General features: G+C 44.6%; 3 non-coding genes across 3 annotated transcripts; all 3 read right to left on the reverse strand.

Annotated features, from left to right (window-relative positions):
• Window positions 1–642: 642 nt before the first annotated feature.
• TRNAF-GAA (transfer RNA phenylalanine (anticodon GAA)) lies at window positions 643–715 on the reverse strand. Its single transcript has one exon. It is a non-coding gene; the product is annotated as a tRNA-Phe (tRNA).
• An 8,588-nt stretch (window positions 716–9,303) lies between these two features.
• On the reverse strand, window positions 9,304–9,376 carry TRNAF-GAA (transfer RNA phenylalanine (anticodon GAA)). The gene has a single exon. It is a non-coding gene; the product is annotated as a tRNA-Phe (tRNA).
• Window positions 9,377–10,464: 1,088 nt separating this feature from the next.
• Window positions 10,465–10,537, reverse strand: TRNAF-GAA (transfer RNA phenylalanine (anticodon GAA)). Its single transcript has one exon. It is a non-coding gene; the product is annotated as a tRNA-Phe (tRNA).
• Window positions 10,538–13,907: the final 3,370 nt, after the last annotated feature.

Raw genomic sequence — 13,907 nt, forward strand, 5'->3', positions numbered from 1 at the left:
AAAGTACTACAGCTGATTCCAAGACCTATTTTGTTAGAAGCAAGGAACCTCTCACCTGTGCCGAAACCCGGGCTTGAACCAGGGACATTTAGATCTTCAGTCTAACGCTCTCCCAACTGAGCTATTTCAGCCTGCTTATAGCGGTGGTCTTCATACTTTAATTTAAACCATTTAACAGAATAGATGCAGGACCTGGATTTTTAACCTCATATGGTAGAGATATGTTTTACGGAGTCCTGTATCATTCCGCAATTAACTGGTGCAATGGGTAAATAGCATTTTTGGGATCCAGGTTAGGTAGTTGTTTTTTTAACTGTGAATGGACTAGCACTATATTACCCAGATATATTTGGCATGAGTAGGTAAGCAATGTCATCTGACTACTGACATCTGTGTTCAAGGGGAAGTGGATTGTGATGCAGACAAGAGTTTACTTTACATAAAAAAAGGATGAAATGGGAAACATTCATAGTCAAACCTGAAGGCAAGATAGGTGGAAGAAAGTTTAAAAGGAGGACAGAAAGCAATGTCTATGTTGAATTGATCATTTTGTAGATCAGTTGATAAAAATGTTGATAGAGAAAAAAGTACTACAGCTGATTCCAAGACTTACTTTGTTAGAAACAAGGAACCTCTCAAAAGTGCCGAAACCCGGGATTGAACCAGGGACCTTTAGATCTTCAGTCTAACGCTCTCCCAACTGAGCTATTTCGGCCTGCTGCTAGCTGTAGTGTGGTAAATAAAATAATTACCCTGTCATAATTTCTATACTTAAACAAAGGTCATGCATTAAATGAGAGGCAGAGTCCGTGGTGTCCGATTCAAAAGGGCTTTATTACTACAACTGCAGTTGAAGGAGAATCGGGTTCCATCACCACTAAGGTTCAGGAAGGATTGTCATCTAAAGTTTATTCACAGATTACAATATTTATACACATTAATCTCGTACATAGAGAAAAGAGGAGACTCCAGGCGGAGCAGGAGAAAGAGATAAGAGCATGTGGGCGTGCATGAGGGCGTACACTTGAGATGTCATGGAGGTGTCATAAGTGGGTGGATACATGGAGGGGGTTGAATGGCCAGCTGGAACTTTGCCCTACTTGTGTGCAAATTGGTCATGACGCTCCCAACTGAGCTATTGGAAAGGGGCAACCACTAGGTCCCCCCGAACGTATGGTTGGGTGCCTTGATCCCCCCGGGAAACCATTTTGGGCGGGGGGGGGGCGTGGCCCGGCTGGTATGCCCGAAGTGGCGTAGCCGGGGCGCGCCTTCTCCCGCCCAAGAGGGGTTGTCCTAGACACCTCCACAGAAGACCACGCCCCGTAGGTGTACAGGAGGAGGGTACACGCCCTCCCGCAGAAGAATAAATAGAGCGGGAATCCGAAGAAGCGTCCTCTTGTTCCTCGGCTCGGAAGGCTGCACCCACTCGTTGCTCGTGAGCCCTCGACGGAACAAGCAGCAATTTTGAGAACTTGTAATCTTGTTTTTTCTCTTTCAGTTATCTGGAGTTCGTAGAGTCCAGGACCTTGTAGATCGACCAAAGGCGGAATACTCGAAACCATGGCCGGCAAGAAAGCAGGAAAGGGTTCCGAGACGGATAAGGTGTTATGCCTATTGTCGAACCGGATGGCTTGCATGGAGCGAAAACTCGGACAAGTCCAATCGATCGGTAGAGGTTTGGCGGAGGTAAAGAAGCAATTGGCCGCATTGAGCGACCCGGGTCATCCGAAAAAGGTAATAGGCCCGGCCTTGCCGGGAGTCGTCCCCGGGGGTAGAGGGAAACGGGTTAAGCAGAGGGCGGTTTCGGGGGAGGTCCCGGTTCCAGAGGTACCCCCAGTCGCCCCCCTCGTGCCAGCAGACAACCCGGCACAAAACCCAGATTTAGGCCAGCCGATCCCGGTGGTGATCACTTCTGCCGAGGATGATGAAATGCCTCCAGAATTGGCCATCCAGTTGGCAGCATGGCTCAAGAAAAAGGCAGTGGGCACAGTGGCCCCGGGAGATCCGGCCGAAGAGGCCAGAATACTAATCAAGCAGTTGCGGCAGTCGAGAGATGTCGCAAAGGCGAGTGTTCCTCTTCTTCCCCCACAGGTGGCACCGGTAGGACCAGCAGTTGGTCAGGAGAAGACGGCGGGAGCAACGGCCGATCCGGGTAAGCTCGCATTGCCAATGGCCGGGGAGGACTCAATACCCTCGAGGCGGGAAAAGGTTGCACAGCACATTCCTATGGTCACGAAAGAGTTGATATGGGGAGACAAGTATGTCAACATGTTTTCATTATTAACTGACCATCGCGAGATGGAATATGCTAAAACGCAGAAGGATTTGTGGCACCCGAGCATCTGGCGCGCCAAGATGGTGGAGTTTAGGGTGGATGAGACAGTAACGAACTGGGTTAAGGCCTTCTCTATATTTACTGCAGTCATGGGGGAACGTAAACCCGAGGTTATGACTGAGTTGACTTGCTATCAGAATCGCATTATGGATTTTTATTCAATGTATGAGGGAGAGGAATGGAAAGGTTATGACATGAAATTCCGAAAAGCAAAAGAATATGATGCTACGTTGACTTGGGATTGTCTGGACTCGGTTTCATGGCACAAGCAGCTCCTGCCAGGGGTGGCAGGTACGTCCTCGCCAGGCGGGAGCGGGTCAGGAGTTGTCCGCCAAAAGCCCACGGTGCCCTTTCGAGCAGGCACCGGTGGGGACTACCAGCCTAAGAACGGCGGGAATGGTGGCAAACGGGGGGTCTGTTGGGGCTTCAATCGAGGTAACTGTAACAGACCGCAGGGAACATGTAGGTTTAGGCATGTGTGTGCCGGCTGTGGGAATTCCTCACACCCAGAAAGTTCATGTAGATCAAAAAATAGCGGGACGGGAGGAAAAGGAGGGTCTAAGCAGGAGTGAGGTAGACCGTTGTGACCAATTGCCTACACCCGTTGATCTCAAGACTATGACTCCTTGGTTAAACAAATACCCTGATCATGTATCCGCTGGGGTGTTGAGGAAGGGATTCTTACATGGCTTCCACATCCCGGCGGGGGATTTTTGGGGGGACTCCTTTTGTAAGAACCAGTTATCGGTACAGCACAACCCAGGCGTGGCAGAGAAGAAAATAGCAAAAGAAGTCAGTTTAGGGCGTGTGGCAGGGCCTTTTCATCGCCCGCCGGTGGCGGAGTTCATCTGTTCCCTGTTGGGGGTTGTCCCGAAGAAAGACCCAGGGGAGTTTAGACTCATACATAACCTTTCTGCTCCAAGGGGTTCCTCGGTGAACGATGCCATTGACCCAGAAGTTTGTTCAGTACGGTATGCATCGTTCGATGATGCCGTGGCCATGTTAAACCACCTAGGCCCCGGGGCGCTGATGGCGAAATCAGATATCGAATCGGCGTTCCGTTGCTTCCGGTGCACCCACAGGATCAGCGCTTGCTAGGTTTTGCATTTCAAGGAAGTTATTACATGGATAAATGCATGCCTATGGGTTGCTCCATTTCTTGTGCCTATTTTGAAATGTTCAGCTGTTTTTTAGAATGGGCATTCACCGAGGCTACAGGGCATAGGCATATTATGCACTATCTGGATGACTTCCTGTTCTTGGGGGCAGCCGGCGATACGAACTGTGCGCAGGTGCTGTACGACTTCTGCATCCTCATGAGGGAGTTTGGAGTCCCATTGGCACCAGGTAAGATGGTGGGACCATCTACTTCACTGGAGTTTCTGGGAATTGAACTCGATTCTGTGGAGGGGTGTTTCCGTTTACCGATGGAAAAGGTGGCCAAGTTTAGGGCTTCCTTGACGCAATGCCTGGGCAATGAGAAAGTGACCCTGCACCAGTTACAACAAACAGTGGGTCAGCTTAATTTTGCTTTGAGGGTGATGCCTATGGCCCGCCCCTTCTCGCGCTCTATCGCACAAGCTATGGTTGGTCTCAAAGAGGGTCACCACTGTACGAGACTGTCGGCAGAGGTTCGCCAGGATATGCGCATTTGGTTGGCATTTCTGGCGGACTTCAACGGTCGAGTCATGTGGAACTCCCCGCCAGCGTCTTCAGATGAACTAGGTCTGTGGACTGACTCAGCGGGGAGCATGGGATTTGGCGCCATCTTAGGTAATCGATGGTCGGCGCAAACATGGCCGACGTGGTGGCACTCCAACGGTCTCACAGGTAACATTGGGTTCTTCCCCATTAGGGTCGCTTTGATGGCATGGCCTGATGACTTCAGGAACCGCTCAGTGGTGTCTTGGTCTGATAATATGACTGTTGTCGACTGCATTAACCAACAGGCAGCACGCTGCAAATGGATCTTGAGAGTGTTGAAAGAAATTGTGCTGCTTTGCATGAGATTGAATGTACAGTTCAGGGCGAAACATGTGCCAGGCATACTGAATCATGCGGCTGATGCACTCTCTCGTTCACATATGCAGGCATTCAGGGGTTATCTACCCACAGCGGACCTAGAGGCAGCACCATTCCCTGAAGCACTATGGCTAATCGGTGCCCCGGATTACAGGACCTCGTGGCAGCGAGCTTAGCCCCCAGGACAAGGAAGGCATACGAAGGAGCGTTTCGTTCCTATTGCACATTTTTGGGTCCCACAGGGAGTCAGAACTGGGGTCAGGAGGAATCCTTCCTGGGGTTCCCGGTAGCGCTGCACAGGGAGGGCCGATCAGCGGCAATGGCCAGTAGGCATAGAGCCGCCATTTCATTCATGGCTCAGGTGCATGGCATAAAAGACCCGACGGGTTCCTTTTTGGTTAAGAAAGCCCTTCGCGGCTGGCAGCGCCTCGAGGGTCGCAAGCAAGATACGAGGCGCCCGATTGGCTTGGACAGACTGTCTCTGCTTTTAGCAAAGCTGGATGAGACGTGTTCCTCCCATTTTGAAGCAGTTCTGTTCCGGGCAGCTTTCGCATTGGCATTCCATGGGGCTATGCGGGTGAGCGAACTTGTCACAAGGAACTAGAAAGATATGGAGGGAGGCTTGTGCAGGGATCACGTCCAAATAAGGGGTGATTCGATGGTGATCTCGATAGCCAGGTCCAAGACTGACCAGGGAGCTATGGGAAATAGTGTTGTCGTGCAGCGCGCGCGAGGGTCCCCCATCTGCCCGTTGAAGTGTGTAGAAGACTATTTGGCGCTACGGGGGGGGAGTTTACTTCGGCACAAGGATGGCACCCCACTGACGAGATTTCAGTTTCAGAGGGTGCTAGCACTGTCAATCGCTGCCGCGGGCATGGACCCGTGCGATTTTGGGACCCACTCCTTTAGGATAGGGGCTGCTACTGAGGCTACAGCCAGGGGTCAGGGTGCGGAGGAAGTGAAACAGTTGGGCCGTTGGTCCTCGGATTGCTTCAGAAGGTATGTGCGATTGCACATGTTGTAAAGATCAATTGGCATGCACTCACGCTTCTTGTCTTTTGTTTGCTTTGCAGTTTCGCGAGCCTGTCACGCGGGGCGGAATTTGAAGTCGACCCACCATCGGGAGACCAGCCGTCAAGGATCACCGACTGGAGAGAGGATGGTATGGGTCGTGGGCCACTCATACGTGAGGCGCGCCGGGGACGTATTCAAGGCAGGTGACGCGATTCACGCACCTGGGGAATACGGGTACAGAATGGCCTTCCATGGGAAGGGCGGGCTCTGTTTTGACCAATTCGAATCATTTTTTGAGGGTCTGTTAGGGCGGCATAGGTCACCGCCATCTGTAGTCATAGTACACCTGGGGGGGCAACGACTTGGTGACACTGGGTAGACGAGTGTTATTTGAACACATTTTGTCGGCTGTTAGCTGGTTGGCTAAAAGAGTCCAGGGGTGCACGATTGCCTGGTCCCACATGATTCCAAGGAAGGTATGGCGGGGGGGCCTTTCGGTGTCAGCACTGAACCATTCAGTGAAACGAGTCAATAATAAAATTGGTAAGTTATTCCGCTCTGCGCAGTTGCATAGCATTCCTCATGGGTGTATTCGGGGTGACCAAATGTATCTGAACGATGGGGTTCACCTGTCCAGGGAGGGGAATGACTTACTCATAGGAGACTTCATAGCATGGCTAAGGGGTTTGAGGAAGCATGACCTTTAGGAGGAGTAGGGGGGACCGGATAGTCGGTCAACTATCCAGTCTGTGGCGGTAAGGTCATGATCGGTGAGCAGTAATTTCAAGGTCCCTAGAGGGGGGGCGCCACCCAGAATGGATGGGAGCACCCGGGGGGAGGCGGCCATTGGCCCCTTCCACGGGGAGGCGGCACCCACTAAGGATGGGTCGCCTATGGGGAGATGGCCATAGGCCCCTCCCAGGGGGGGAGGCGGTTAGATGCCCCTCCTACTAATTTCCCGGGGGCCGGATATCCGCGACAGCGGATAGAGAGTGTGGGGATGGGGGGAGTCCAGGCTGTCCTTCCTACAGATACCTCACACGGGAACTCGGACGACCTTTAAGATGGCGTCGAGTAGAAAGGGGGCACCCACCACGACAAGGGAAGTTACAGTTGGCAATGAGGTAGAGTCCTCTGCGCATGCGCCGCTCACACCGTGAGGGCGAGAGTCTGGTAGTAGGGATCTGACACCGGTTAAGACCTTGCCGTTGGCCCTTAATGCTAGGATGTACAATTTTAATTTAGAATATATGCATTTTCAGGATGTTAGACTCGGCTAGGAAACCTTTGTATTAGAGATCTGTTAAGGTTAGCCAAAGTACATGTCTTCATCGAAATGTAATAAATGTAAAATTGTACATAATGCATAATGATGAAACTTTTATTTAATGTTTTAAATTTTGTTTCATATTTTAATAAATACGGCCGGGAGGGTGACTCCCTCCCGCCTTCCAAAAGTTCAACCAGTGTCCGACTTCCCATCCTTGGGGATAGGTGTTGGGAGGGGGTGGCGGGCATCCCGGCCATATGCGGCCTGCTTCAAGCTGTGGTCTTCATACTTTAATTTAAACCATTTAACAAAATACATGCAGGACCTGCAAGGAACCTCTCAACTGTGCCGAAACCCGGGACCTTTAGATCTTCAGTCTAACGCTCTCCCAACTGAGCTATTTCGGCCTGCTTATAGCTGTAGTCTTCATACTTTAATTTAAACCATTTAACAAAATAGATGCAGGACCTGGATTTTTAACCTCATATGGTAGAGATATGTTTTAAGGAGTCCTGTATCATTCCGCAATTAACTGGTGCAATGGGTAAATAGCATTTTTGGGATCCAGGTTAGGTAGTTATTTTTTTAACTCTGAATGGACTAGCAGTATATTACCCAGATATATTTGGCATGAGTAGGTAAGCAATGTCATCTGACTACTGACATCTGTGTTCAAGGGGAAGTGGAAGGTAATGCAGACAAGAGTTTACTTTACAAAAAAGCATGACATGGGAAATATTCATTGTCAAACCTGAAGGTAAGAGAGATGGAAGCAAGTTTAAAAGAAGGACATAAAGAAAAGTCTATGTTAAATTGATTGTGTTGTAGATCAGTTGGAAAAAATTTGATGAATAGAGAAAAAGTACTACAGCTGATTCCAAGACCTATTTTGTTAGAACCAAGGAACCTCTCAACTGTGCCAAAACCCAGGATTGAACCAGGGACCTTTAGATCTTCAGTCTAACACTCTCCCAACTGAGCTATTTCGGCCTTCTGATAACTGAGGTCTTCATACTTTAATTTGAACCATTTAACAAAATAGATGTAGGACCTGGATTTTTAACCTCATATGGTAGAGATATGTTTTAAGGAGTCCTGTATCATTCCCCAGTTAACTGGTGCAATGGGTAAATAGCATTTTTGGGATCCAGGTTAGGTAGTTGTTTTTTTAACTCTGAATGGACTAGCACTATTTTACCCAGATATATTTGGCATGAGTAGGTAAACAATGTCATCTGACTACTGACATCTGTGTTCAAGGGGAAGTGGAATGTGATGCAGACGAGAGTTTACTCAAAAAAGGACGAAATGGGAAACATTCATAGTCAAACCTGAAGGCAAGATAGGTGGAAGAAAGTTTAAAAGGAGGACAGAAAGCAAAGTCTATGTTGAATTGATCATTTTGTAGATCAGTTGATAAAAATGTTGATAGAGAAAAAAGTACTACAGCTGATTCCAAGACCTATTTTGTTAGAAGCAAGGAACCTCTCAACTGTGCCGAAACCCGGTATTGAACCAGGGATCTTTAGATCTTCAGTCTAACGCTCTCCCAACTGAGCTATTTCAGCCTGCGTATCGCTGTGGTCTTCATACTTTAATTTAAACCATTTAACAAAATAGATGCAGGACCTGGATTTTTAACCTCATATGGTAGAGATATGTTTTAAGGAGTCCTGTATCATTCCGCAATTAACTGGTGCAATAGGTAAATATTATTTTTGGGATTCAGGTTAGGTCATTTCTTTTTTTTTAACTCCGAATGGACTAGCACTATATTACCCAGACGAATTTGGCATGAGTAGGTAAGCAATGTCATCTGACTACTGACATCTGTGTTCAAGGGGAAGTGGAAGGTAATGCAGACAAGAGTTTACTCTACAAAAAAGCATGAAATGGGAAATATTCATTGTCAAACCTGAAGGCAAGATAGGTGGAAGAAAGTTTAGAAGGAGGACATAAAGCAAAGTCTATGTTAAATTGATTGTGTTGTAGATCAGTTGGAAAAAATTTGATGAATAGAGAAAAAGTACTACAGCTGATTCCAAGACCTATTTTGTTAGAAGCAAGGAACCTCTCATCTGTGCCGAAACCCGGGATTGAACCAAGTACCTTTAGATCTTCAGTCTAACGCTCTCCCAACTGAGCTATTTCGGCCTTCTGATAGCTGGGGTCTTCATACTTTATTTTGAACCATTTACCAAAATAGATGCAGGACCTGGATTTTTAACCTCATATGGTAGAGATATGTTTTAAGGAGTCCTGTATCATTCCGCAGTTAACTGGTGCAATGGGTAAATAGCATTTTTGGGATCCAGGTTAGGTAGTTGTTTTTTTAACTCTGAATGGACTAGCACTATATTACCCAGATATATTTGGCATGAGTACGTAAGCAATGTCATCTGACTACAGACATCTGTGTTCAAGGGGAAGTGGAATGTGATGCAGACAAGAGTTTACTTTACAAAAAAGGACGAAATGGGAAACATTCATAGTCAAACCTGAAGGCAAGATAGGTGGAAGAAAGTTTAAAAGGAGGACAGAAAGCAAATTCTATGTTGAATTGATCATTTTGTAGATCAGTTGATAAAAATGTTGATAGAGAAAAAAGTACTACAGCTGATTCCAAGACCTTTTTTGTTAGAAGCAAGGAACCTCTCAAATGTGCCGAAACCCGGGATTGAACCAGGGACCTTTAGATCTTCAGTCTAACGCTCTCCCAACTGAGCTATTTCGGCCTGCTTATAGCTGTAGTCTTCATACTTTAATTTAAACCATTTAACAAAATAGATGCAGGACCTGGATTTTTAACCTCATATGGTAGAGATATGTTTTAAGGAGTCCTGTATCATTCCGCAATTAACTGGTGCAATGGGTAAATAGCATTTTTGGGATCTAGGTTAGGTAGTTGTTTTTTTAACTCTGAATGGACTAGCACTATATTACCCAGACGTATTTGGCATGAGTAGGTAAGCAATGTCATCTGACTACTGACATCTGTGTTCAAGGGGAAGTGGAAGGTAATGCAGACAAGAGTTTACTTTTCAAAAAAGCATGAAATGGGAAATATTCATTGTCAAACCTGAAGGTAAGAGAGGTGGAAGCAAGTTTAGAAGGAGGACATAAAGCAAAGTCTATGTTAAATTGATTGTGTTGTAGATCAGTTGGAAAAAATTTGATGAATAGATAAAAAGTACTACAGCTGATTCCAAGACCTATTTTGTTAGAACCAAGGAACCTCTCAACTGTGCCAAAACCCAGGATTGAACCAGGGACCTTTAGATCTTCAGTCTAACTCTCTTCCAACTGAGCTATTTCGGCCTTCTGATAACTGAGGTCTTCATACTTTAATTTGAACGATTTAACAAAATAGATGTAGGACCTGGATTTTTAACCTCATATGGTAGAGATATGTTTTAAGGAGTCCTGTATCATTCCCCAGTTAACTGGTGCAATGGGTAAATAGCATTTTTGGGATCCAGGTTAGGTAGTTGTTTTTTTAACTCTGAATGGACTAGCACTATTTTACCGAGATATATTTGGCATGAGTAGGCAAAAAATGTCATCTGACTACTGACATCTGTGTTCAAGGGGAAGTGGAATGTGATGCAGACGAGAGTTTACTCAAAAAAGGACGAAATGGGAAACATTCATAGTCAAACCTGAAGGCAAGATAGGTGGAAGAAAGTTTAAAAGGAGGACAGAAAGCAAAGTCTATGTTGAATTGATCATTTTGTAGATCAGTTGATAAAAATGTTGATAGAGAAAAAAGTACTACAGCTGATTCCAAGACCTATTTTGTTAGAAGCAAGGAACCTCTCAACTGTGCCGAAACCCGGGATTGAACCAGGGACCTTTAGATCTTCAGTCTAACGCTCTGCCAACTGAGCTATTTCGGCCTGCTTATATCTGTGGTCTTCATACTTTAATTTAAACCATTTAACAAAATAGATGCCGGACCTGGATTTTTAACCTCATATGGTAGAGATATGTTTTAAGGAGTCCTGTATCATTCCGCAATTAACTGGTGCAATGGGTAAATAATATTTTTGGGATCCAGGTTAGGTAGTTGTTTTTTTAGCTCTGAATGGACTAGCACTATTTTACCCAGATATATTTGGCATGAGTAGGTAAACAATGTCATCTGACTACTGACATCTGTGTTCAAGGGGAAGTGGAATGTGATGCAGACAAGAGTTTACTTTACAAAAAAGGACGAAATGGGAAACATTCATAGTCAAACCTGAAGGCAAGATAGGTGGAAGAAAGTTTAAAAGGAGGACAGAAAGTAAAGTCTATGTTGAATTGATCATTTTGTAGATCAGTTGATAAAAATGTTGATAGAGAAAAAAGAACTACAGCTGATTCCAAGACCTATTTTGTTAGAAGCAAAAAACCTCTCAACTGTGCCGAAACCCGGGATTGAACCAGGGACCTTTAGATCTTCAGTCTAACGCTCTCCCAACTAAGCTATTTCAGCCTGCTTATAGCTGTCATCTTCATACTTTAATTTAAACCATTTAACAAAATAGATGCAGGACCTGCATTTTTAACCTTATATGGTAGAGATATGTTTTAAGGAGTCCTGTATCATTCCGCAATTAACTGGTGCAATGGGTAAATAGCATTTTTGGGATCCAGGTTAGGTAGTTGATTTTTTTAACTCTGAATGGACTAGCACTATATTACCCAGATATATTTGGCATGAGTAGGTAAGCAATGTCATCTGACTACTGACATCTGTGTTCAAGGGGAAGTGCAAGGTAATGCAGACGAGAATTTACTTTACAAAAAAGCATGAAATGGGAAATATTCATTGTCAAACCTGAAGGTAAGAGAGGTGGAAGCAAGTTTAGAAGGAGGACATAAAGCAAAGTCTATGTTAAATTGATTGTGTTGTAGATCAGTTGGAAAAAATTTGATGAATAGAGAAAAAGTACTACAGCTGATTCCAAGACCTATTTTGTTAGAACCAAGGAACCTCTCAACTGTGCCAAAACCCAGGATTGAACCAGGGACCTTTAGATCTTCAGTATAACGCTCTCCCAACTGAGCTATTTCGGCCTTCTGATAACTGAGGTCTTCAGACTTTAATTTGAACCATTTAACAAAATAGATGCAGGACCTTGATTTTTAACCTCATATGGTAGAGATATGTTTTAAGGAGTCCTGTATCATTCCCCAGTTAACTGGTGCAATGGGTAAATAGCATTTTTGGGATCCAGGTTAGGTAGTTGTTTTTTTAACTCTGAATGGACTAGCACTATTTTACCCAGATATATTTGGCATGAGTAGGTAAACAATGTCATCTGACTACTGACATCTGTGTTCAAGGGGAAGTGGAATGTGATGCAGACAAGAGTTTACTTTACAAAAAAGGATGAAATGGGAAACATTCATAGTCAAACCTGAAGGCAAGATAGGTGGAAGAAAGTTTAAAAGGAGGACAGAAAGCAAAGTCTATGTTGAATTGATCATTTTGTAGATCAGTTGATAAAAATGTTGATAGAGAAATAAGTACTACAGCTGATTCCAAGACCTATTTTGTTAGAAGCAAGGAACCTCTCAACTGTGCCGAAACCCGCGATTGAACCAGGGACCTTTAGATCTTCAGTCTAACGCTCTCCCAACTGAGCTATTTCGGCCTGCTTATCGCTGTGGTCTTCATACTTTAATTTAAACCATTTAACAAAATAGATGCAGGACCTGGATTTTTAACCTCATATGGTAGAGATAGGTTTTAAGGAGTCCTGTATCATTCCGCAATTAACTGGTGCAATGGGTAAATAATATTTTTGGGATCCAGGTTAGGTCATTTCTTTTTTTTTTAACTCCGAATGGACTAGCACTATATTACCCAGACGTATTTGGCATGAGTAGGTAAGCAATGTCATCTGAATACTGACATCTGTGTTCAAGGGGAAGTGGAAGGTAATGCAGACAAGAGTTTACTTTACAAAAAAGCATGAAATGGGAAATATTCATTGTCAAACCTGAAGGTAAGAGAGGTGGAAGCAAGTTTAGAAGGAGGACATAAAGCAAAGTCTATGTTAAATTGATTGTGTTGTAGATCAGTTGGAAAAAATTTGATGAATAGAGAAAAAGTACTACAGCTGATTCCAAGACCTATTTTGTTAGAAGCAAGGAACCTCTCATCTGTGCCGAAACCCGGGATTGAACCAGGTACCTTTAGATCTTCAGTCTAACGCTCTCCCAACTGAGCTATTTCGGCCTTCTGATAGCTGGGGTCTTCATACTTTAATTTGAACCATTAAACAAAATTGATGCAGGACCTGGATTTTTAACATCATATGGTAGAGATATGTTTTAAGGAGTCCTGTATCATTCCGCAGTTAACTGGTGCAATGGGTAAATAGCATTTTTGGGATCCAGGTTAGGTAGTTGTTTTTTTAACTCTGAATGGACTAGCACTATATTACCCAGATATATTTGGCATGAGTAGGTAAGCAATGTCATCTGACTACTGACATCTGTGTTCAAGGGGAAGTGGAATGTGATGCAGACAAGAGTTTACTTTACAAAAAAGGACGAAATGGGAAACATTCATAGTCAAACCTGAAGGCAAGATAGGTGGAAGAAAGTTTAAAAGGAGGACAGAAAGCAAAGTCTATGTTGAATTGATCATTTTGTAGATCAGTTGATAAAAATGTTGATAGAGAAAAAAGTACTACAGCTGATTCCAAGACCTATTTTGTTACAAGCAAGGAACCTCTCAACTGTGCCGAAACCCGGGATTGAACCCGGGACCTTTAGATCTTCATTCTAACGCTCTCCCAACTGAGCTATTTCAGCCTGCTTATTGCTGTGGTCTTCATACTTTAATTTAAACCATTTAACAGAATAGATGCAGGACCTGGATGTTTAACCTCATATGGTAGAGATATGTTTTAACCCCTTTAGTGCTAAGGCAATATTTTAGGTCTCATCTAATTTCCATTGAAATCAATGAAAAGTGCATGACGAGTTACCCTTGTCATTAGCATCCAAGAGGTTAAGGAGTCCTGTATCATTCCACAATTAACTGGTGCAATGGGTAAATAATATTTTTGGGATCCAGGTTAGGTCATTTCTTTTTTTTTTTACTCCGAATGGATTAGCACTATATTACCCAGACGTATTTGGCATGAGTAGGTAAGCAATGTCATCTGACTACTGACATCTGTGTTCAAGGGGAAGTGGAAGGTAATGCAGACAAGAGTTTACTTTACAAAAAAGCATGAAATGGGAAATATTCATTGTCAAACCTGA

Source organism: Lissotriton vulgaris, chromosome 8, assembly GCF_964263255.1.
Source record: "Lissotriton vulgaris chromosome 8, aLisVul1.2, whole genome shotgun sequence".
Taxonomy (NCBI): Eukaryota; Metazoa; Chordata; class Amphibia; order Caudata; family Salamandridae; genus Lissotriton; species Lissotriton vulgaris.